The sequence below is a fragment of the Ursus arctos genome, unplaced genomic scaffold, assembly GCF_023065955.2.
Source record: "Ursus arctos isolate Adak ecotype North America unplaced genomic scaffold, UrsArc2.0 scaffold_32, whole genome shotgun sequence".
NCBI classification, from domain to species: domain Eukaryota; kingdom Metazoa; phylum Chordata; class Mammalia; order Carnivora; family Ursidae; genus Ursus; species Ursus arctos.
Genome location: NW_026623008.1, coordinates 27,321,409 through 27,346,893, shown reverse-complemented (window position 1 = coordinate 27,346,893; position 25,485 = coordinate 27,321,409).

Genomic DNA, 25,485 nt, shown 5'->3' with positions numbered 1-25,485 from the left:
CCTCGCTGTCCATGGCTACCGGGAAGTAAGCAAGCAGGGGACAGAGGTAGGCCTGAAGTCATCGCTTGAGCTCCGGTGTCCAGCTCCCCCTGCACTTTACAGACATGTAAGCAGTAAATTGTCTTTTCTCCTTAAGCCTGTACGAGTTGCATTTCTGTGACAACCAGCTGAAAGAGTCCTGAGTAATATCATCACTCTGGTGGGTGCTGTCGGGCAAGGTACCCCTCTGTGCCTCGACTTTGTCATCTGTGAAGTGGGAAAATAGCAGAGCCCCCATCATCAGGTGGTTATGGAGATGTAATGAGACAACGAATGGGAAGTGCTGAGCGCAGAGCTGCTCACAGCCTAAGCAGTCGAGAGCGAGAGCGGGTCACCCGTACTGTTAGCTCTCCAGGTTCAAACAACCTCATTTGCCTTTCAAAAGTCACCCCCTGCTCATTCCGGTTACCAGCACAGACCACATTATTCAACAGAACCCTCATTTATTCAAAAAATACAGATCAGATGTCCCCTGGATACAGTCGCTGTCAGAGCAAGGAGTGATGTCAGAGGTCACCGGACACAATCTCCCCACTTTACAGATGGGAAGACTAAGGCCCAGAGAGAGGACAGGACCTGTTCAAGGTCACCCAGAAGGTTCGTGCTGGAGCTCCCAGGCCAGGCTCTTCTCACTAGACCAGGCTGTCTCTTTAGCTGGCAGTGCCCGTATTTGCCCTCAGAGCTGCTGGTCGATGGCCCCTGGTTCTTTCCAGGAGAGGAAGGACGGTCTTTAAAGACACACACTGTCGGACTGAAGGGCAGGCCTCCAGGCACGGAGGACAGAGAGGTTGCTACGTTCGCACGTGTCCCCCTCACTGAGATGTATGCCGAAACCCCCTGGCTATGGTAGGGACCTGTGAGAGAGAGGCTCCGGGACCACTCCTCCATCCTTCCCTCCCTGTCTGTCCCTCCGACCAGCCCAGAAGTAGGTTGGTAGGCTTTGCTCACCAGCCCTGCCCACCCAGCTTCCCAGGCGTCTATGCAGGGCCTCTGGGCCCCCTGTCAGCCTCTGTCCCCCAACCCTCTCGGCCACTGCATATAATGAAAAGAACAGAGCCACTCAAGGCCAGGAATATCCCCTACCTAGAGGCTGGTATCTACACCAGAACCCCTCTGCCTTCTCCCCATTCTATTGGCAGCCTCTCTCTACACACCTAAGGCAGGGAGCTCCCCAACCCCTTCCCACCTCCCCATCCCAATGCACTTCGGGGTTTCTATGGAACTGCCAGGCTGGGCTCCTGAGTAAGGCTATGAACGGCCAAGGCCCGTTTGCTCAGGCGGGAGTAGGGAGCAGTCACAGAGGACAGGGGTTTCAGGGCTGAGTGCAGCTGGCCACCCAGGAAAGCCTGGGCCTCTCTCCCGGGCAGACAGAGAAGACCAGGGACTTGGAGCCACGCCCAGGTCCTTCACTGGCAGGAACACCATGGGACTTAGGGCAGCCCCTTCTCTTTGTGAGCCCCAAGTTCTTGCCCCGCAAAGCGGACTCACAATCCCAATGCCATAGGACTGTTTAAGGACTTCAAGTCACTTTGTTATTGGCCTGGTGCGGCAGAGCAGGGCTGAACCCACGGCCCCCTCGCTGTAAAGCTCCCAGTCTCGCCCCTCACACCCCTGCCTCTCCACTTCCTGCCAGAGGCTGGTCTCACAGCAGCTGCGGGGAGCTGAAAGCAGGTTCCAAGCCCCAGGCCTGTGACCTGACCTTGTGACGGTCTAGGTCATCAGAAACTGCCTCTCAGGTGCACGGACACTGGGAGAATCATGTAAACCAAGCACGTGGGTCTCCATGGGTCAAACGCCTGCCTCCACGCCGTTCCACAGACCAAAACTCATTTCCAAGCCAACCCCATGTTATAAAACACCAGCAATGCAGAGCACGGTTTAAATATTAATGCCCAATTTTTCTTCAAGTACCCATAAGGGTATGGATGGTAGATAATACGGGGCGTGAGCAGCAGACCCAGAAATATGGTGCTTGGCCCTGGTGCGCAGACGTGAGCCGACGGGCGCATCCAGGCACAGCTCGTGTGTTTAATTACAATCCAGCTTCTTGCGAGTTTATTCTGTGCCAGGGGCTCGCTAAGTGCTTTATGCAGATCTTCTCGCTGAGTCTCCCCAAAACCCGACGAGGCAGGTTCTATCACCCCCATTTTACAGAAGAAGAAATTGAGGCACTTGGTGTCCTCGGGTCCCTCAGCCAGCCAGTAACAGAGCAGAAACTGAGGGCAAAGCCCTCTGCCCCCTGCTTCCCGTGCCGGAGCCAGAGCCTTATTTTAAAAGATGTGAGTATTGCTCTCATTTTGAGCTGAGAGAACAGTTGAACAGAGCACTTTCCGGGAAGATGGGAAAAGTGTCTTCAGAGGCAGGATAGCGTGGGTCCCATCAGCATTCTCACCAACTCACCTCCAGAGCTACTGTTAAAATAATAATAATAATAATAACAATAATAATAATAATAAATGTTCTTAGATATGGGCAAGTAATGTTTTCTGAAGCTTATGTAAACTATCAAGTCATCTTTATAAAATGTTTGCCGCTTTCTTTGATCTCTCACAGACAACCTAAGTTAAAATTGTATGCCTCGACACAAGCGTAGCTTCAACATAAATCCCCCAGCCCGACCCCGAACTTCCAACCAGGTTGTTACCCAATCCCTCCCACTTGGAACCCCAAGAAACTTGGAGCCACCTCTGGGGGCTCTGCACAAGAGAGAGGCCAGCCAGAAGCAGGCTAGACTGGCCAGTGCGTATTAACCTAGACTTTGACCATCGGAAGCCACCCCTAGGACTCTTTCATCTTACCTATCCAAGACCGATAGAAAAAGAAGATTGGAGAAGCCCCCCAGCCGTGGGGAAAAGTGAGGCAGGGTCAAGGAGCTGGGCCAGAAGCTGGGGGGAGACCTCAGGCCAAAAGATGTCACAGCCACATCCGCGGGAGTCTCCAGCAATGACCTTGAGCTTCAGAAATGTTTCTGCACTTCCTTTGCTTGACTTTGTGTCTTCGCAGGTATTAAAAGCCCTTGGGGACCCTCAGAAGGGGGTGTGCTCTCTCCGGGAGTGATGTCTCAGGTCTCTGGGCTCCCCGGGCACTTTCGCAGGACTTCACACCTTGCAGGGGCTCAGGATAAATGCGGGTTGGGTCGTGCTGGGCAGGGAGGGAAGAGAGACGAAAGCAGCGGCTTGAGCCTTGGCTATACGTTAGCATCGCTGAGTTGTTTAAATCATCCTTGCCCAGGTCGCACGCCCAGAAATGCAGATCCAATTGTTTGGTTGGACAGAGAATTAAACACACACACACACACACACACACACACACACGAAACTCCCCCAGGTAACCCAAGGGGGCAGCCAGGATTGGGAACCCCGGGATAGAGGGATGAAACGGAGCCACCAAGAACAAGGGCTGGTGAAGTCTGGCCCTAAAATCCACAGTAGAAGGGACCAGCGAGGAGGCTTCCCCTAGAAGCTGTGTGCTGTGCTGTGCACTGCGCTGAGGACTCGGGATAAGCTAGGGAACAAGGTTTGGGGGCTGCTGGGGGACGTAGACACTAGTGAATCGAACTCTGCGTCTGTGTGTATTAGTACACTCACAGTGCTGTACATCCATCAACACTATCTGTATTCCAGAACGTTTCCATCACCCCAAGAAGAAACCCAGTACCTGTTCGTAGTCACTCCCAATTCCCACCGCCCTCTATCCTCCGGCACCCACTGATCTGCTCTCGCCATGAACTCACCCATTCTGGGCATTTCCTGTAAGTGGAGGCAGACAACACTCGGCCTCGGGCGTGAGGCTTCCCTCACCTAGTGTCACGGTTTCAAGGTTCCTCCGTGTCGCCCACATGCGTCAGCGTCTCATTCCTGTTTACGGCCAGATGGTATCCCACTGTGTGCTTAGACCACATGTTGTGTATCTGTTCGTCAGTGAGTGCACATTTGGGTTGTTTCCTCTTTGGGGCTATCATGAGTGTCGCTGCTGTAAACATTCCTGTGCAGGCTGTTGTGAAAACGTCTTTTCAGTTCTCTTGAGTGCACACCTAGGAATGGAGTTGCTGGGTCATATGGCAGCTCTGTCTAACTTTTTGAGGAAGCGCCAAACTGCTTTGTCCAGTGGCTGCCCGTGTTCGCTTTCCCCCCGACAATGTAGGAGGGTTCCGGCTTTTCCATACCCTCGCTGACACTTGTTAGGTTTGTTTTGTTTTTTGTATCGCCATCCTAGTGGGTGTAAAATGGTATCTCGTGGTTTTGATTTTCATTTTCTTGAGGGCTAAGGATGCTGAACATCTTTTTTGTGTCCCTTTTGGCCATTAGCATATCTTTTTTGGAGAAAGATCTATTCAAATCCTTCCCCCGTTTTTAAATTGGGTCATTTGTCTTTTTGTTATTGAGTTGTAAGAGCTCTTTATATATTCTGGATACCGGGCCTTTATCAGATACGTGATTTGCAAATATCTCCTTCCACTCTATAGGTTGTCTATTCACTCTCTTGATAGTGTCTTTTTTTTTTAAGATTTTATTTATTTATTTGACAGAGATAGAGACAGCCAGTGAGAGAGGGAACACAAGCAGGGGGAGTGGGAGAGGAAGAAGCAGGCTCATAGCGGAGGAGCCTGATGCGGGGCTCGATCCCATAACGCCGGGATCACGCCCTGAGCCAAAGGCAGATGCTTAACTGCTGTGCCACCCAGGCACAGTGTCTTTTGATGCTCAAATGTTTTCATCTGTTGGCATCTACTTTACCTAATTTTTCTTTCGTTGCGTATGCTTTTGGTGTCATATTTAAAAAAACCAGACGCTACTGGCGGGGGGTGGAGGGGGGCAGGGTGGTGGAGGATGGATTAAATGGGTGGTGGGGATTAAGGAAAGCACTGGTTGTGATGAGCACTGGGTGTTATATGCAAGTGATGAGTCACTGAGTTTTACTCCCGAAACTAATAGGACACTATATGTTAACTGGAATTTAAATAAAAACTTGAAGAGAAAAAAAAGATAGAAGGAAATCAGATCCAACCCCAGGTCGCCAAGGCATACACCTTTGTTTCCTTCTAAGGATTTTATAGTTTTAACTGTTACAGTGAGGTCTTGAGTCCATTTTGTATTAATTTTTAAATACTATGTGAAATAGGGCTCCCAATGTATTCTACGGAGTGTGGATAGTCATTGTCCGAGCTGTCCCAGCACCATGTGTTTTCAAGTTTATACTTTCCCCCATTGGATCTTGGCACCCTTGTCAAAAATCACAGATGTCTAGGATTATTTCTGGACTTTCACTTCTATTCCACTGATCTATATGTCTATCCTTATGCCAGCATCACAATATTTTGACTCCTGTAGCTTTGTAGTAAGTTTTGGAATAGGAAACTGTGAGTCCTCGCACTCTGTTCTTCTTTCTTAAAATTGTTTTGGCTTATTTGGAACGCCTTGTGTTTCCATTGGAGTTTTCGGATCAGTTTGCCCATTTCTGAAAAAGTGAGAGAGAGAGAGAGAGAGAGAGGAGTCGAAATTTTACTAGGAAAGCCCTGCCTTTGTAGTTTGCTTTGGGCTGTCCTGTCATTTTGGCAACACCACGTCTTCTAGCCCATGAATGTCTTTCCATTTATTTAGGTTTCAGTGAGCAACTCTTGCTCGTTCTTGGTTAAATTCACTACTAAGTATTTTTCGATGCTCTTACAACTAAATTGTTTTCTTAATCTCATTTTCAGATTGCCCATTGCTGGTATATAGAAATACAATTGATTTCCATATCGATCGATCTTGTAGCCTGCAGCTTTGCTGAACTTCCTTACTCGTTCTAATAATTTTTCTATGGATTCTTTAGGATTTTCTACATAGAAGATCGTGCCATCTGCAAATCGAGGTGGTTTGACTTCTTTCTCGCCAATCTGAACCACTTTTACCACAATTTTGTTCATTTTCTTGCCTAATTGCCCTGGCTAGAACTCCCATATAGTGTTGAATAGAAGTGGTAAGAGCAGACATCCTTGTCTTGTTTCTGATCTTAGAAGGAAAATACAGTCTTTAACCATTGAGGACGATGTTAGCTGCGGATTTTTTTTTTTAAGATTTTTTTATTTATTTGTTTGACAGAGACAGACAGTCAGTGAGAGAGAGAACACAAGCAGGGGGAGTGGGAGAGGAAGAAGCAGGCTCCCAGCGGAGGAGCCTGATGTGGGGCTCGATCCCATAACGCCGGGATCACGCCCTGAGCCGAAGGCAGATGCTTAACCGCTGTGCCACCCAGGCGCCCCAGCTGTGGATTTTTAACAGATGCCCTTTATCAGGTTGAGAGAGTTCTATTCCTGGTTTGTTGTGCATTTTTATTATGAAAGGGTATTGGATTTTGTCAAATGCTTTTTCTGTATCTATTGAGATGATCCTTTTGTTTCTGTTCTTTATTCTATTAATATGGCCTATTACATTGATTGATCAGGTTTGCATTTTGAAAAGACCATACAACTGTACTCTTTTAATATAAAGTCAAACTAAACAACCTATTATTTAGGGATATATTGTTTAAGGATCTTATTTATTTATTTATTTATTTATTTATTTTTAAAGATTTTATTTATTTATTTGACAGAGATAGAGACAGCCAGCGAGAGAGGGAACACAAGCAGGGGGAGTGGGAGAGGAAGAAGCAGGCTCATAGCAGAGGAGCCTGATGTGGGGCTCGATCCCACAACGCCAGGGGAAGTTCCTATGGCCTGGGCAAACCAGGGGACGTGCCCCTGTGCAGAAAGGGCCATGGCGCTCTGGAAATCTTCCCGCACGCCAATGGCTGTGATCTGAAGAAGCTTAAGTGCAATCGTTGGCCTTACCAAAATTGATAGAACACTTTATAGCAAGATTAGCTCGAGTTCATTTACACTAGAAGAACAACCTAAATGGGCTTCAGAGAAAGTTACCCAGTGTCCTCTGCTCCCAGATTGGAGCTCTGGCGTGATTTCTGGAGAAATAGTTATTATGGTTGTGCTCTTTGACGTTGTTCTCAAAATGGAAGCACTAAGTCCCAGCCAGCACGTGGCTGACTGGCTGAGGTCGTAGATGTTGGATCCAGACTGTCTGGGTTCTGTCAATCCCAATTCTGTCCCTTACGTTTGTATGATCTTGGGCAAAGTACTTAACCCCTTTGTGTGTCAGTGCCCTTGTGCATAAAAGGAGGGTAAATATTGTACCTACCTTATAGAATTCTGTGAGGATGAAATGAGATAATGCACGTGAAGGATTTGAACCGTGCTTGGTGGGGCGCCTGGGTGGCTCGGTTGGTTAAGCATCCAATTCGTGATTTTGGCTCAAGTCAAGATCTCATGGGTCATGAGATCAAGCCCTGCATCAGGCTCCACGCTCAGCAGGAAGACTGCTTGGGATTCTCTCTCTTCTTCTCCCTCTGCCCCTCGAGGGGCTCAATCTCACGACCCTGAGGTCACAAACTGAGCCAAAATCAAGAGTTGGAAGCTTAACCAACTGAGCCACCCAGGCTCCTCTTTGTTCTGTCTTAATATCACTCTGACATCAGATCTCAATTAGTCTGAACCCAGTGGTCACCAAGGACTCAGTGGGAGACCCCCAGGCAGTATCTTATTAATCAGGAATGTTCAATCCTGTTGACTCTTCCCTTTCACAGTTCTTTCCACCCTGGGCTTTCATGACACCACATTGTAAATGGTCAATGAATGTTAGCCCACACTTTCTTCCAGTTTTCTTTTCAATAATAACAGCAAGGTGTTTATAGAGTGTTTATTTTGTATCTAGGAACCTTACACTTATTTACTCAAACTTTATTACAACCCTTGTAGAAACCACTGTTACTATCCCATTTCACAGATGAGAAAACTGAGGCATATGAAGTCACAGCAACAACACTTGGCAGAGCCAGGATTCAAACCCAGGCAGTCTGGCCCCAGAGCCTGTGCCTGCAATAACTGTACAAGGGAGAACCCAAGCCAAGTGGGGGGCATATGACAGGAACTGCCAGACTGTCCTGTCAGCCTCAAATCAAGCAGGAGCTGTCTCACCTTTATTTCTCCAATTCTCTGTCCAAGTGCTGGACATTGCCGCTGTCCGTGCCCTGTCTGAGACAGCCCATGTTCTTCAAGACTTCTTCCTCTCTGGCTTCTCTGAGCAAGCAAGGGCCACCCCCAGACATGTAGGGCCACCTTGCCTACCCGGGCTGAGCCCTAAAACTGAGCCTCAGGAGTCACAGGAACAGGAAAGAGAGGAGAAGGAGAAAGAAGAAGGTGAGAGGCAGGTCCACTATGTCAGGGTGGTCACACACACCCCAGACAGAAACACCAAATTGTGTCAAGCCCACTGAAATAAAACCCAGGGGGGGTTAGTTCCTGGCCTGTGGGTGATCTGAGATTGCCAAGGAGAATCTGGGGCGCCTTTGACATTTACCCCAAACTCAGGGCAGAATTATCAGAAATTAACAGAGACTGGAAAATGTGGGGTTAGAAACACCCCAACCTTTGGAAGCAGATATTCCATTGCTATAGGAGCTAAAACACAAGAAAGATTTCAAGCTCTTCATCCTTCACCCCCTTCTTTCACTCCCACCTGTGCCCAGACTCCCCGCCCCAAACACTGCAGGGGGTGCGAGGGTATCCCACCTCTGCTGGCGAGCTGGCGAGGCACACAGTTGGGGCTGCTTCAAGCTGCTTCGAGCTGTGTGTCAGTGACGATTGCTCAATCCTGAAGGACCTGGTGGGGTGGACCCCTGCCTCCACAGGACTCCAGTGAGAGGGGGACGCCCCGTTTCCACCCAGCACTCTGATTCCATTTCTCCTCCGTCTTCGTGCACGCGAAACTCCAAGTCACTTCTTTTCCCCTTCTTTCTCTTTTAAAAAATGTTGTCTATCATTTCAGTAGGCAATGTGGGGGGATTTGCCAAATTGATAGCAATTCTCGGTGCTAATAAAGTGTCAATTAAGATTGTGCTGCCAAGAGCTCAGGGAGGTTGGTGGTTTATGCTAATGTTTTCAGTCTATTTCATATGCCTTTATGTTGAGTCGTTTCATTAGGTTTATTAAGAGTCCAATTGATACATTTCTTGTTGACTCCAAATACTCCTGAGGTGATTAATTCTGAACAATGGGGTTAATTAGTCTGCAGACTTTGGAACACTTCTTCAGGCTGGAGCTTAAGAAACCAGTTTCCGGGGAATGTAATCTCCAAAAGAATTACATCCCTTTCTTCTAAAGGAAAGGGGGGAAATTCTCCCTAGGGAAGAAAGGATGGCTGTGATCTCACGGAGAGTTTAAATGAGTGTTAAACTCCAATGGGTCTCTGGGCTGTTTTTCGTTTTTTGGGGGTGTTTTTTTTTTTTTATTGCCCCTTACTTTTACTTTCTGACTAGTAGGTAAATAGCTTGAATTTGGGAGGTGGGTGTATCTGGCGACAGGACCAATGGACTCAGAGGAAGAGGCCAGTCTGGAGAACAGAAAATGGAGATCCTCTTTCCTGCCCCTTGAATAAATGTGTGACAACCCCCCCCCCCAGCAACTCCTTAGCCTCTCGGGGGCATTCCTTCATCCGTAAAATGGGGACAATGACACCTGCCCTCCCCCAACACCCCCCAGCTGCTCTGAGAGTGGATGAGATCACACGTGTTGAAAGCCTTTTGAGAAGAAAACCCTTTCTTTTCTTTTTTTAACCTTTGAGAGGTTAAAAAAAAAAAAGGACCCATTTTAGAAGTGGGCTTTTTTAAACTCTTTTTTTATATTATTATTCCCTCATGAAAGGGTTTCTTCTTGTAGCTGGGATTTTTCATCTCGTGTTAGAGAGAGAGGGAGAGAGTTTTAAAAATAGCTATTTTAATGAAAAGAACAGCTCCCCTGAAGAACTGGGCAGCCCTTTCTGCTGGCTTTGCTGCCGAAACTCACGGTCCAAATTGATTTTTTCCCCCTCTTCTTTAAAGGTAAGTGATGAAATACTGCGGGTTTGAAAGGGCTGACATTTGGGGTAGCAATTAAACTCAGTCCCATCTAGCCGCGCGGCAGCTGGTGGCGGCCAGCTCGTTATGCGAGAGGCAGGCAGAGGATGAGGCCCTGGGCCGGGCGGCTCTCAGAAGGGCTCAGTCCCGCCGTCTGCAGCCAGGTAATTAGATGGAGCACACTGGCCGGTCCCCCTGCTGCCCCCACCCACTCCAGCCATGGCAGCCAGGCCCCGGGGACCCACCTCCCACCCCCTGCCTGGGAGACCGGCGGGCAAGTCGCAGCCCCTAATCACCGCCGTGATGGACATGGGATGTACGAGTGTCCAGGTGCTAATGACCATCCCGCGGGCGGGCGGCGTTAGGGACCCACGGCAAACGGCCGGCAGGGCGTGCTGTATCATTAGCATCAGCCCAAGGGCCAGGCTCTCCCGACAGGCCAACGGCATGTGATTGGAAACGTGCATAAGGGAGGGACTGGCTGGGGCATTTGACACGTGTTTCCCATCCTGCCCGGTCACGTTCCCATGGAAATTCAGCTGTAAAAACCACACTTCCGGCAGGTTCTTCTCGGGAAACCTCTTTCCCAGTCCCCCCTCTGGTGAGGACTGTGTGATCGCCCCATGGAACCCGAAAGGCCAGCTTGGCCGGGAAAGAAACACCTGTGGAGCGGGCTTGGGAGAGCCCGAGGTGACCCGAGCACCTTTCTTTTGTTCCGCTCTCCAGGTGACTCGACACGCAGCCAGGACTGGGAGCCTCCTACCTAGATGCGGGTTGATGGTTCGGGCAGGCATCCTGACCCAAGGTAGGCACAATGCCTGGCAGACCCCAGCCTGTCCGTGCCATCATCCAGAAGCTCCCGGCGTCATCCAAGGGCACCAAGACTCAAGGATAGGCGATCCAATCCATCTGCTGTCGTCTCTCGGCCACATCCCCCACTCAAAAGACCACGGTGACTTCCCAGGGCAGCAAGTGTGATCAGGGCGCTAGCTGGACACTCAATGCCTCTGGAATTGGAGGAAGCTGGAGACAGGGAGCTCAGACCTGAGGGGCTCCCTTTCCTTTTGCAGCTCTATGTTCTTGCCTCTCTCCAAGCCTCAGTTTGCCCATCTGTGAAAAGGGGGGATTGGCCAATTTAGGCTCTTCATTCTCACCAGCCTGAAGTATGGTTCTACTAAACTTCTCTCCCAGGTGACTGCTCCTGCATCACACACCCGCGTGCACACACACACACACACACACGAACCCCTACTGCTAGATGGTGCCCCCTCAACCCTCCAAACTCTAGGGGAGCCTTTGCCCTCCAGGCCACTGTCATCTCTTCATCTCTGCTTGTTAAAGTCCTGACCCTCCAGACAGCTCCAGCCAGAAGCTGTCATTGCCCTGGGCATGACATTCCAGAACGTCAGCACTGAGGAGGGCTCCAACCGCCACTTGGTGACGACAGCGGCAGCCACACAGCACCCGCCTCTCCAGGGCTCCTGTCCAGCCCTGATCTCACTGGCTGCCCCCAGTCAGGAGTCACGTCTACCACAGGCACCCACCGTGGTGGAGACAACAAAGTCACAGGTGAATTGACATGCCCAAGGCTGCACGGTTGCTAATGGCCAGAGCCAAAACCTGAGTGGATGACTAAGTCCAGGATTCCCCTCTCATCACCCAGAGGCTTCCAGGTATTTGTAACTGGTCTAGTTGGGGTCCCTTGCAGATTGTGCACCCCCCCATGCATGCATGCACACACTCACGCCACACTCACACACGCAAGTCCTCCCCCGCAGGAACTCAGTAATGGCTAGCTTTGTCCCAAGTCTCTGGACTGCATTCATGACCCTTGTCTCTGGCGAGGCATGGCAGAAAGGGAGGCATCTGAGTTACAAAGGAAGTTGATTGCCAAGGTCCCTCCAGCAGTTTCCCAGAGAATAGGGTCCTTGTGAACTCACTCGCCAGGAGGGGGTGGGGGCCCCCTGGGGAGGGCCATGTGAGAACGAAGGGAGAGCTGAGACAAGGAGGGGAAGGGGAGCCCAGGGGGGAAGGCGGGGGCCAGCATGGATTCAGCCCCACCAGGTGCCGGGTCCCTTACAGATCACTGCCCTTCACTGAGGGGAGGAGAAGATGGGGGGCTGAGATTGGCTGGTCTCTCGGAATCCACTGTCTCCCCGCATGCCCCCTGCTCAGGAGGAGCCACAGATCCAGTGGGAGTGGGGACCCCATTTCAGAGGAGCCAGGAGACAGGGTAGAAGGGGAGGGCATTGCACAACAGCCTCTACAATGATTGGAGGAAGTAAAGATGGCCGATTTCAACTCCCCCAAGCCACCCGCAGGTGCTTAATGAATTGAGTGCTCACATCAGGCACTTGAAAACGTTACTTCTCATTGTCTTCCTTCCTCCTAAGGTCTAGTCAGTGATGTGGGAGACTGGTCCCTGTCCTCTCAACTCCTCTGTATCACCTGCTGCAGAGGACGGGGCGGGGGTGTACTAACACTTACAGATCACTTCTGCTTTCACTCTCCTAGCCGGGTCTTGCTCAAGCAGGAGGTTCGAGCCACCGTGCGCCCCAGAGACGCCCAACTACAGACGGCTCTCGCGACGCCCTGGGGGATGATTCGTCTGGCCAGAGACGGGGCAGAAGGAATGAGGATGTGGACCGAGTTCTCAGGGCTGCCCCTCTGTGCCTGGAGGGTAAGTGTGGAGAAGGGGGGCTGAGGCGGCCCCACATGGTACCTCTGAGCCACATTCTCCAGGATTCTCTCTGCCCAACTCCTAAGCTAGTGCTTAGCTGGGTCCAAACCAGCTTGGGAAACAGAGCATGATTATTGCCCCAAGGCCTAAAATAATAAACGAAACTCTTTCTCTTGTTTTTCATCCACTCAAGGTGAGACAACAGCAAACGATAATTGAAGAAATGTTTTGTACAGCTGAATGTGGGATGAGATAAGATGGTGGGAGGCTCAGAGGGAAGGGGATGGGATGGATAACACAGGATGGGAATATAAAGGTGTAGGGTATTAGGGTCGGATTGCTTGGCATGGGATGGGATGGGATGGGATGGGATGGGATGGGATGGGATGGGATGGGTGGGATGGGATGGGTGGGATGGGATGGGAAAACAGAGCCCCATGGTAAAGAGGCCCCTCCGTGCAGAGCTGGACTCCCATCTCAGGGCGCACCCTTGAAACCGGGCAGCCCCTTCCCCGATTGCTCGGCAGGTGCCAGCACCAGGAGAGAGGGAGCGGGTGACTCTTCAGGAGGCTGGCATGGGTCCCAAGCAATCTGTTCCCAACTTCCTCCTGCGTGGGTGATGGCGACACGTCCCCAGCCGGCCCCCGCGCCTCTCACCAGCCGTCAACGCGCCCTCACTCTCTCCTTGTGTGTGTTGTCAAATCTTCCCAATATAGCAGCCTGGAGTCTGTCAACAGTTCTGTTCCATGCCTACTTCCCCTCCCCAAAGGATGCCAAGTCTGCTGGCCCCTCCCACGATGGGGGCATCTCCCATCATGCCTCGCCCCAGTCCTGGCAAGTGGGGACACACCGCCCCCCCCCCACCGGCCGAGGTACCTGCAGAAGCCGCTCCAGCTTCCACTGTCCGGGTCCCTTGGATAGGACCTGGGCCAGGATGTATCTGAGTGGTGTTAGGGAAGAGGAGTCCAGGGGACTTGGAGACTGGTTGGATGTGGGGAAGTGGGGAGTGGAAGTTGAAGGTGACACTCAAGTTTTTGACTTGAAATGACTCAGGGAAGAGGGTCCTATTCACTGAGGTGGGGGATCCTGGAAAAGGAGCCGTTTGGGGATGGAGAAAGAGATGAGCTTGAGATCCAGGGAGAGAGAGAGGACTGTGGCTTCCTAATGGGAGTGTCCTGTACGCATGTACAGACTGGAAGCTCAGGAAAGAGGTCCGGGCCTGAAGAAGGTGCCAGAGGGTGGAATGCAATCGTCCACGGGAAAAGTCAGCACACACCCATTTGCTCCAATAGCGTGTGGCAGGCAACCAGTGTTACCAGTAAAGCAATCCCATGACTCACTTTACAGAATTCCCCTGGTGCGCCCCAGCAGGGGCTGCCGTGGGAACTGCTTCCACCCCCAGACGTCTGTGATGCTGTCCCACCAGCTACCTTCTCCTTCCCTTTTCCAGCTGCCTCTGTTCCACCCTCCGGGCAACAGAGAGTGACCCGGTCTGAGCATGAGGAGCCCTGGATCCCATCCTTGCTTTGACGACTGACTTTGGGAATCTGAACAAATTGTTTTCTCTCTCTCAGCCTCGATCTCCTCAACTGTGAAATGGGAACAAACATAGCAGTGCATGCAGATACTTTACACATTTAAGGAGTTTCGGTGAAAATTGCCGAAGGCCGAACCAGCTCCCCAGAGTCCTGTCTCCCCACCCCCGCCCCACCTAGGGACCCATGGCAGATCGTGCCCCAGGTGCGTGACACACTAGCCCCGTCCTTTGTTGCCTCCTCCTCCAGGGGGGGTTCCAGAACCCTGCTCAGGTCTCTTAAAGCCTGCACGGACCCCTCTGCCCTCCATGCTTCCCCAGGTGGCCCCGCAGGTCAGAACACACGCTGCTTAGCTTTCAGGACCGGTGGGAAAATCACAAAGTGAATTGCTCTTTACAATGCATCTTGGGCAGAACATCTGTAACGATCCCTTATTGCTGATCTTAGTTGAGACCTCAGTGAGGTAGTCAGGCCCCTCCTCCCCTCTCCTGCCCACCAGCTAAGACTCTATCTCATGGCGACCCCTTCATCACACCCGCTAGAGAGTCCATCTTTGTGAAGCAACCAGAGGATAGGTGGGCTTAAGGGGGAGAGACAAACTGCAGTCCTCCTGGGACACTGTCCCTTTGTGTCAGGAAGGGGTATGGGGAGGAAGGCTGCTAACCTGGGTCCTGAAGGTCAGCGCATGGTCCTGAGAAACGGTGGGTGCCTTTGTGCCAAAGGGAAAGCATCACACACCGCCGCGGGCTGTGGCAGGTGCATACTGTTGTGTCTGCTCAGTTCCCATTTATTCCTTCATAAGAGAAAGCCCTTCCTCGGGAGAACCCTCCTTCTCCCACAGCAACATGCAGTCCTGGCCACCCCTCGGCCACATGAGCAGGGCATAACCCAACTCCGGGGGGTGAGAAGCCCTCTCCTGAGTCTTGTCCAATCAGAACCAAAGCAAGACGGTGAATCAGGGAACCTGAGGCCGGAGTTGCTGGTGGCCATGGTTCCAGTTCCTGGAAGGAGCCAATCTGCAGGAGAACAAAAAATAAAAACCATCTTACCTGGATTCCAGTGGAATCTCTGTCACTTACAACCAGCATCCTATTACACTGAGAGATACATTCTCTCCACCAGCCTTCTGGAGACAAGTCCCACTTCCCTGCTGTCTATTCCAGGCCAGCGCAGGGGGTGCGGCCTAGAGACCTGGAGCAGGGCAGAGCCAGTGACCAGACCCTTCCACCCAAGCCCCTCACCCAGCAGAACGTCCTGTCCTCTCTGCTAGCCCCTTCAGGTTCATTCTCTGCTGCCCTCTGCTGCCCCCCACTGGCCAGAGGCCATCATGCGCTCAGCTCCTTGGGGTTGGGGTGGGTTGGGGCTGCATGCCAGGGACCTGGAGGAGCTAGAAAGAGGCACAGGGGTCTGCACAGACGCAGCCTCTCACAGCTCCACGCCAATAAGAAACTGATATCTGGAAATAGGAACTAAAAAAAAAAATCTTTACTGTTCCATGTGGGCTAAGAATACTGCCATCTTCCTGAGCGAGAATAAAATAGTAATACAAATTGGGACTTGGATATGCAGATGTTTTCTTCCAAGTGAGAACCTCTAGGCAGGTTTTCCAGGAGGCTGCAATAGTGGAACATAAGGACAGAGGGCCAAGTAGCTCAAGAGAGACACTGAGTCAGAACATAAAAGCAACTAAGCAGAGTGAGCAGAAGCTAGAGCCCAGGCTGAGAAGGGAGAGACACTCCCGGTGGTGACGCTGGGTGCATGACAGCGCTCCAGGACGCAGGACTGGGCCCCCAAAAGCAGCTTCTCTGACCCATATTGCCCACAGTTATGGAGGGAGGAAACAATAATTCATGTGTGTATAGTTTATAAAACACTTTAGAACCTAATATCGTATGTAGCTTCACACCACCTGATGACTTAACTGCGACCGTCTTCACGGTTTTGTTCGTTCTTTTTCTCACAAGGTAATAGAGATTTGGAGAGATTTCGTGGCTTCGCTGAGGCGAATTCCCAAGCAGCAGAGCCTAGACTCAAACCCAGGGTCAACTCCAAGTCCAGGGCTCTATCTGCTCAATGAGACCGCCTCTGTGTGTAGTGGGGGGGGTGGGGGGGCTGTATCTGTGCTCACCTGGCCCTACAAAGTGAAAGCCCAGGCTTTTTTTTTTTTTAAGATTTTATTTATTCATTTATTTGTCAGAGAGAGAGCACATGAGCAGGGGAAGCAGCAGGCAAAGGCAGAGGGAGAAGCAGGCTCCCCGCCAAGCAAGAAGCCTGATGAGGAACTCGATCCAAGGACCTTGAGATCATGACCTGAGCTGAAGGCAGATGCTTAACCGACTGAGCCACCCAGGTGGCCTGACAGCCCAGGCTTCTTTAGGGTCAAAAAACAGAACCAAGCCTCAATATTACGACCCTGCTATTTACAAGCTGTGTGGCTTTGGACAAGTTACTTAACTACTCTGAGTCTCCCGCATACGTATATCTCATGGGGTTGTTTTATTTATTTTTTTAAGGTTTTATTTTTAAGCACTCTCTACACACAACATGGGGCTCGAACTTACAACCCTGAGATCAAGAGTCGTACGCTCTACAGACTGAGCCAGCCAGGCACCCCTCATGGGGTGTTTTAAACCTCTTATGTCAATGTATGTAAATTGTCTAAAGCAGGACTTGACACTTAATAGATACAATTATAATGGTCACACAAGTTAGCATATTTCCAAATGCAATGCTCCCAGGATATTTAGTCTGATTTTGTGTTTTCCTGGTGAAATCAAATTCAAGGAGTCTACCCTGTAGCCCCATCTCATCATCTTAACCATAAGAGAGAAGACCCTAGAGATACCTCAGATCCAAAGCAAGTTGATTGCTTTAATCTTTATTTCACAGATGAGAAGCTGAGGCTCAGAGAAGTTAAGTCATTCCTTCAAGGTCACACAGATAATACGAGGCAGAACCAGAATATAAACTCACGTCTGACTCCGAAACCCTCACTCTTTCAATAACTCTCATGAGTTTGGTCTGTGACAATGGGAAGGAGTGTAGGGCAGGTGCGGAAGTGGAGACACCAGTTTGGACACTGTTACAGTGGTCCAGGTGAGGGCTTGTGCTGGCACGATAGCAGAAGAAATGGCTACAAAGGGGTAGATCTCCTCTATATTTAGGAATAGACTATGCAGGACTTACTGACAGATTGACTTGCTAAACAGTTTTGGGCTTGAACAATTAATGGTGCCATTTTCTGAAATGGGAAGACCAGAGAAGAAAGCCATTTGTGGGAAGGGAAAAGCAAGGATCCTACTTTGGCCCTGGTAGGTTTGGATGCATTTAGGCATCCAGGGGAGCTTTGGGGTAAATGCACATGGATCTCAGAGGTGAGGGCAGGACAGGAGAAAGCAGCATAGAGGTGATACTTAAAGCCAGTGGAGTAGATGGGATCTCCTGGGGGTAGGGAGGGAATGCATATAGAGAAGAGCCCAGGACTGAGCCCTTGGGCCCTCCAACATTTGGAGATTCAGTGGGGGAAGGAGAAGGACTGGGGAGCTGGATATGGTGTCCTAGAAGCCAAGAGAAGACGATGTTTCAAGAAGGAGAGAGTGCGCAATTCTGTTCAATATCGATGAGAGGCCAAGATGGAGATCCCAAAGTGACTGTTAAAATCTAGCCCATGACCTTGATTGGGACAAATGCTATGCATCCACCCCTGACCCTCACCCATCCCCCTTCATCCTCTCATGCACTTTTCATTGCCAAGATTTAAAAAAAAAACAACCAAAGATGTAATGGATTTTTGAGAATCAAAACTCACCAGAATGGCATATACCACTTCCAGCTGCTCAGGATTGGGTTAACCATAGAAGCAGAAGACAAGGATGGAGGGATAGAGATTTTTCACTGCAAATCTGGGCAAGGGAGGCTGGGCCATCTCTCTCTCAAGCTACCATTTTTAAGACCAGAAACATTTCCATTTCAAACCTCATTCATGCCATTATTTGGCAAATAAATATGTATGCTCTCCCACTCTGTGATAGGTCCTGTGTTGATCACTGGGGACTTGACTATGAATACATGACTTTGACCTTGACCCCCTGGGGGTTTAAAAGGAGGACAGAAACATTAACAGCTCCTTATAGACACTCATAATCATGCCCCGGTGGAAGGGGCTCTGGGAACACAGTTGAAGGATCTGGGAGAGTTTCACCGGAGAGGTGATATTTGTCCTCAACAGCTGCTCAGCCAGCAGACAAAAGGGTTGCCACATCCTGACAGAGGGAATGGAGGCATGAAAGAGTATGTGGTGGTGGGAAAACCACACTTCCCTGGGTGGCTGGAGTGGAGTAACTGGGGGTGGGATGCGGGGCGGGGGGGGGGGGGGGGGTGGAGGCTGAGAGGTGCAGGACCCAGGTCTCTAAGGAGCTTTAAACATAAAGCTAGGAAACTTGGATCTTACTCTAGGTCAGCATTCTTCCAAGAATTTCCTGTGAAACACAAAAATCCCAAATTTGCTATGTAAAATCAATGAATCAATAAATTCTAGGATCAAACACATTTGGGACCTGCTGCAGAGTAGACCCTTCCTCCTGGAGATTCACCATGTTCATTAGCATTTAAAAGCTCAGAGAAAACCTGTAGAAGAAAAAGAAGGGGGATGGGGGGAGGGAGGGAGGAAGGGAGAAAGGAAGGGAGGGAGGGAGGGAGGGAGGGAGGGAGGGAGGGAGGGAGGGATGAGGGGAGAGATAGAAAGAGAAGAGGGAAGGAGGAAGGAAAGAAGGGGGAGAGAGAGAAGAAAGAACACTTACCTTTCAATTTTCTAAATTTATGTCCCACACTGCCCTTTGTCCAAGTAAAGCATGCGGCATCCCCACGCAATTACTGCTCCTCAGTCACACAGGGTGAAAAGCTGAGCCAGGACTTGGGAAAATTTGCATTTTAAGCAGGTGAATGATTCACCTCCAGGCAGAGGGTAGAGAGATGGCTGTTAAGAGACCCCATTAGCCCTGGAACCCACAGATGGGGTCCAGGTTTACCCCTTTACCCTAGAACTAAAAATATCTTCACTGATTTCCTTAGCACATATCTAGTGAGCACCTTCTCTGGGCCACCTGTGCTGGTGCTGGCAGTACAAACCAGAGAGGATTCCTGCCTCAAGGTGCTTACTGGCTCATGGATACTATTCACATAATCGCATAGGCTGAGACTGAGGGAAAGAACACCGTCTGTAAGAAAGGAACCTGGAATCAAGGAGGATTTTCCTTAGTAAGCCAGACCTGGGCTAGGACTCAAAGGACAGGTAGGAGTTAATTAGACAAGGAGAAGCAGTGTCAGTGGAATGACTTTCTAAACAGAGGGAACTGTACGTGCAAAGGCCCTGTGGCAGGCAGGAAAATACTACAACTACAAGACAAAAAGGAGAATGGAAAATAGTTGCTTCCTGGTCATTTAGCGAATTTATTTGCAGTCCTGTTTATGGCTATATATGTCTAGCCACAAATTAGAAATAAAATGCTCCTAGAGTCTGAGATTTGGATGCTCTGGAATGAAGGACATCCAGAAAATTCACCAGAAGAACTAGCAGCTTGTGTTGAAGTTGCCTGTGTAACAAAAGAGAAAGTGAGGTGTGGAAAGGACTCCCAGGTGTCTGATGAGGATGGGGGATGGGATGGGGTTCAGCCTGCCTGGTTGTCCCAACTGTCTCAAATCCAGCTCTATGAGGCCAAGCTTCCTGCTCTTGCGAGTGCCTGCTGGGCACAGGACACCATCTTCCTCAGAAGGGGCCTCCTCTACCGTCTCCTGAGTGATGAGTGTGAACAAAACACTGGGTGCTGCACACACATAGCCTCACGTTGACAGGCACCTGGATGTTCCCACATTGTCCAACCTTGTGGGTTCACCCTTCTTTCAAGATGTGAGTAAAATGGCCGTAGCATGGATTCCCACATACATGGGAAGCACTGCAAACCCCAACATTACCTGCAGGGACTTAGATCTCTTCTAGACATCACTCGGCTAAAGTCTCTGTCTCATCTGGGTCTTGCCCCCTGTCCCCGGAGTCTACTCTCTGCCCTGAGCTAACCCAAAGAACTCTGCAGCCTTTCCTTTGATTCCCCAAAGCAACCGTGAGCACCATGCTGTTCCACAAGTGAGTGTTACTGAACGTTTGAGGATAGTGACAGTGATTACACGGCACAGCACGTGACTTACAAATGAACTAAGGCTCTTGACCTCAGCCATTCCTGGTAACCCCTCACTGCCATCTTGCATCTTCAAGCCCATGGGTTCTCACCGTGTTACTCAGACTCCCTGTCTCTCATAATCCTCCTTCCATCTCTTGCCTCATATCCTGGGGAAGCACCGGTCATCTCGGACTTCTCGAGCTGGTTCACCAAGAAGCAGAGCTGAGATAAGGATTGGGGTGCAAGTGGTTCATTTGGGAAGCGCTCCCTGGAAGCAGAGCTAAGGGGATGGGGAAAACAGATGGGGAAGGGAGCCAATACAGAGTGTTAGCACCGTGGGCACCTGGGGCTCAGTCCCACTGGAGACCTCTGGGAGACGGTGGTCCACCCAAGGGTCAAAGAAGCTGTATTTAGCTTCCAACTTCCATCCATTACTGGCTGAGGGCTGCTCCAAACTCCATGTGGAGTGAGGCAAGAGAAAGCCCCCAGCTGGAGGGTTGCAGGACCTTGCAGAAGGACAGCGCCGACTGCTGGGGAATCGGGCAGGGCAGGGCACCAGTACCATCTGCTACCTGGGACCGGGCAAGGTCACATAGCGCCCATCAAGCCCATGCCCTTAGAAGGAGCGGGCAGGCAATTTTCACTCCAAAAACAGCCACGAAGTCATATTGCTAAACATTGAGACACGTCGCTCCATCTACCCTGGAGAAAAATCAGGTCTCTTTCCCACAAGAAGGAAGGGCCTGTACACACTTGTGGTTTGAAAAGAGCCATTGCTTTTGTGCTCCATGAGGTAAGTACTCCCATGACCCTTTTTATAAGTCAGGTAACTGGAGCTGAGAGAGGCAGTGAGGAAATAATAAAGCCAAGATTCAAACTCTTCCTGACGGTCATGACCACACACATTCCTCACCGCCATGTTGTACGGTCTCCTAGCGCCTGGGAGTAGCGCTTGGGTTAACACCTCTCATGATGACAAACACATCAACAAAACTGCACGTTTACAAGTGGGTCCTCTCACTACCGTCCTGTGTGTGCAGGGCAGAGGGCTACCACTGAGCCCATTTTACTGATGAGGCTCCAGAGGCAACGACGGATTGAAACCATGTGCCCGAGTTCCCACAGACTTGAGCCACAGCTGTCTGAGCAAAAATTCCAGGCCCTATAACTACCCCTTTAACCCTCTTGAAACATCAAGAGTCGGGCTCCCTGCTCAGCGGGGAGCCTGCTTCTCCCTCTCCCCTGCCTGCTGCTCCCCCTACTTGTGCGCGCTTTCTCTCTGTCAAATAAATAAATAAAATATTAAAGAAGAAGAAGAAGGAGAATATCTACCTCAAGGGTTGCTATGAGAATGAAATGAATTAATGCAGAGACAGCCTAGAATGTAGGAAGTACCATGGAAATGTTAGCAATTATTAGGTTGGTCGTCAGTCCCTTTGGAAATTAGAGGGTAAAGCAAGGAAACTGAAGCAGAAGACACGGTCACGTGCAGTTAAGTCAGGGGTAAGGTTGGGGCAGAATGGGTGGGACCGCCCCAGGAACATGGGCAATAGCAGGCATGACCAAGACAGGTCTCAGCCCTGGTGGGGCAGTCCTCCTCCAGCCCTGCCTTCCCGAGAGCCCCCCTGGCTGGAGGGCTAGCCAGGGCTGAGCCTGCAGGTGGCCAGCCGTAGCAGGAAGGAGACTAACATGGCCGAGACGTTGGCCTGTGGGATCTGACTGACCCAGATCTGAATCCCACACTACCCTGGGCAAGTTACTCTGCCACTATCACCAAACTGAGAAGAGTAAGCTCTTCCTCTGGGGCTTGATGAGGCGGTGGCCCTGGTGCCCACTGCCCCTTGGAAGCCCCCTTTTCCCGTGACTCTTTTCAGACTCGTGCATGGCCTCCTCTTCCTGCCTGTCTCCCCACACTGGCATCCCTGGTGGAGCTGTCCTAGGTCCTTTCTCCTGCTCCGTCTACACACAGAAGCCGTGTTCCCACGCAGGGTCTCAGTTACCAACCAGCTGCAGGTGTCTGCCCAGCCTCCTTGCCCCGCACAGACTCTGCCTTGGGCCCCAGATCCCCTTTCCAGCTGCCCTCGGGACACGTCCACCTCCCAAGCACCTCACCCCCAGCACGTTCATTACCAACATGTCCTCTCTGTTCCTACCCACTCCTCTCGTCTTGGCAAAGCGTCACCACCCACTTAGTCCCCACGGCCAGAGCAGCAGCTCCCGCTTCCCTTGCTCCCTCTCCCCTGGCCCAGCCAACTCTGGCAAACCCACCCACTGCCCAGCCCAGGCCCCCATCACCTCTTGCCTCCCCCTGCACCCATCCTCCACCCTGCGGCCCCAGCAGTCCTTCTGCGACACAGACATGACCGATGTCTCCCTCCTTTCTCCCTCCTAGTCACTCACCATTGTCCTCGGGACCAAGGCCAAACTTCTGAGCATGAAGCACGTGACTTCTCACCACGAGGTTCTGCCTCCCTTGCCTGCCTCGCCTCTTTCCTGCCCCTACAGAGACACCCCGAGCCATGACTTCAGGGTAGCTGTGCCCAGGATCCGCTCTCCCAGGTGCCCTGCCAGGTAGGGCTGGAAGCGGAGTCATCCCTATGTCTCGATGGCCAGTAGGGACCATGAGCAGACAAATGAGGCAGGTCCTGAGCCGCGCCTTTCTAGACGAGAGATTTATGAGGATGTGGCAGCTGGCAGGGAGGGGCAGCTCCGAGGGACAGGAGCACGGGCACCTTGTCTTGAAGGAGAGCGTGCTGCTGCCGGAAGGACAGGTGCTGTCAGCGAGAATGCCACCTCCCTCCCATGACCTTTACTGAAGACATTTTCTCTGAATGTCAGGTTCATTAGACATAGGACTGGGGGTGGAGGAATCACTTTAAAACCGAGTTAAAGACAGGACAGACAGACAGACATCACCCAGGCTTGTGGTGACAAGCCAGCTTGGAGGGTGAGGAGAGACACCCCGCCTACGGGCCATTTTTGTATTTTTGTTCTCAGACTGGGGGGGGTCTCCTGTCAGGGCCATGCCTCTCCTTTGGAACAGGGTTCCCAGCCCTTCCATGTTGTTGTCCATCCCAGGGTCCCAGCTAGCTGTCCCTCCTATGGGTCCCCAGTCCATGGTACTTATCAACCGACTGACCAAGACCCAGAGCCCTGGGGACCCCTGGGCTTGAAGCATGTTGTTCACCCAACTCCACCCCTCAGGCCCAGTCTGAGGGATCCAAGGATCCGTGTGACTCAGAACTCACTCTGGGTCACTCCATGCTGAACACTGGGGACACCGAGATTCATCAGATATTTGCCCTACGCTCAAGAAACACCACGTTTCCTGAAGAAGACACCCAGGTACACCAGCATTACCAAATGGTGGGTCAGGGCTGTGACAAGTCTCAGCAGAGAGCTGTGAAGGCCTTCCCATAAGAAGGTAACATATGAGTTGGGCTTTGAGGGATGAATAGGAGTTTGTCACCTTGTTTGTTCTTTCTAGTTGATACTGGTTTCTAAACACAGAACAGTTGCCTTCTGTGAGCTGTGAGCTGCCTGGCACTGAAGTGTGCAAGACACTCTGAGTCCTTGGCCCTCCGGTCCCCTCCAGTGCTCTGTAGCACGGTCAGGACACCAGAGGGCAAGAGGCCCACCGATCTCGCTCCTGCTTCCTGCCTCCCAGGTTTCCTCCACGGCCCCTTGGCCCCTGCACTGATGGTGCAGGAACGCTTGCTCGGCACCTTCAGCCCCCAAACTGGCAGGCCTGCCCTGTCTGAGGCTCCCACAGCCCCCAGGCATCGGGCTACTGTGCTGTCGGCTCTGGCTTCATGTGCGCCCGGGCCCATGTTGGGCTAGAGCAGACGGGGACAAGACTCAGAAAAGCAGGTTTTCCTTTTCCGAGAGCCTCCAGGCTTCACTCCCACCCCCCATGCACGTACGCATGCACGCACACACATGCACGCGCACACACACACACACACACGCGCCCTCCTCAGATCCTCATCCCCTATCCACCCTGCCTCGACTCCCTGCAGACCTCAGCGCCCTCCTAGAGCTGACCTTCCCGAGCCCCCCACAGCTTGTCCTGGCGCTGCTGGCAGGGACGCCACCACTCTGGTCCTGAACGCCCCACATCCCCGCCCAGGCTCCTGGCTCTGCACCCTGCACGGCTCCTCAGCTGCCAACTCCGTCTTCACGCCTCCCAGGGCAGCTGTGAGCGCGTTCTGATGTCTGGGAATGCAAAAGGCAGAGACGGAGACACAGGCGCCAGGAAGGGAGAGAACAGCCAGGAGAGACGGAGGGGAGTCTGAGACAGAGACAGGAGGAGAGGGGTGGGGGAGAGTCTGGGAGCACCCCGATGGGAGATGAGAGGGTAGAACAGACAGGAGAAAGCTGCGGGGTCTGGGGCTGGAACCTGGAACCCTCTGGCTCTGCGGCGCCACTCAGGGAAGTTGCCACGGGCAACAGTGGGAACTGGGTGGACTGGGAGCCCAGGAGCCTCTCCTCGCCTCTCACACCACCGGGAGAAGCCTGCAATGGCCCGGGCCTGTGTCACTTGCCCTCTGAGAAGAGCCCAGCCTGCCCATGGTCCTCTCAGCCTCTCCTCTCCCCTCCCCTGCCCTTTCCTCCCCTTTCCTCCCCTCCCTCCCTTCCCCTCTCCTCCTCTCCCTCCCTTTCCCTCTCCTCCCTCTCCTCCCCTCCCTCCCTTTCCCTCTCCTCCCTCCCCTCCCCTCCCCTCTCCTCCCCTCCCTCCCTTCGCCTCCCCTCTAATCCCCTCCCTCCCTTCCCCTCTCCTTCCTCCCCTCCCCTCCCCTCTCCTCTCCCATCAGCTGGGCTCGGGAAGCACACCATCCCCTCACACATTGTCTGTCCTTCACACGCCTATTCCTTCTGTCCCAGAGCTGGCTTTTGGGGTGTTGGGAAGCACTGGGAAGAGTAGCCCCTCGGCCCCTGGAGACCCCGAAGACAGGAAGAGGGAACTTGACCATGGGAGAGCACCCAGCCAAAGGCAGAAACAAGAAAAGAATGAAACAAGAAAGACTGCACCATAGGCCAGCTATCCAGACAGAAGTCGCCCCTAAAGACATAGAAATGCAACCCAACACGCCCTTTCTGGAGTGACCCATGCTGGGAGCTGAGGACAGAG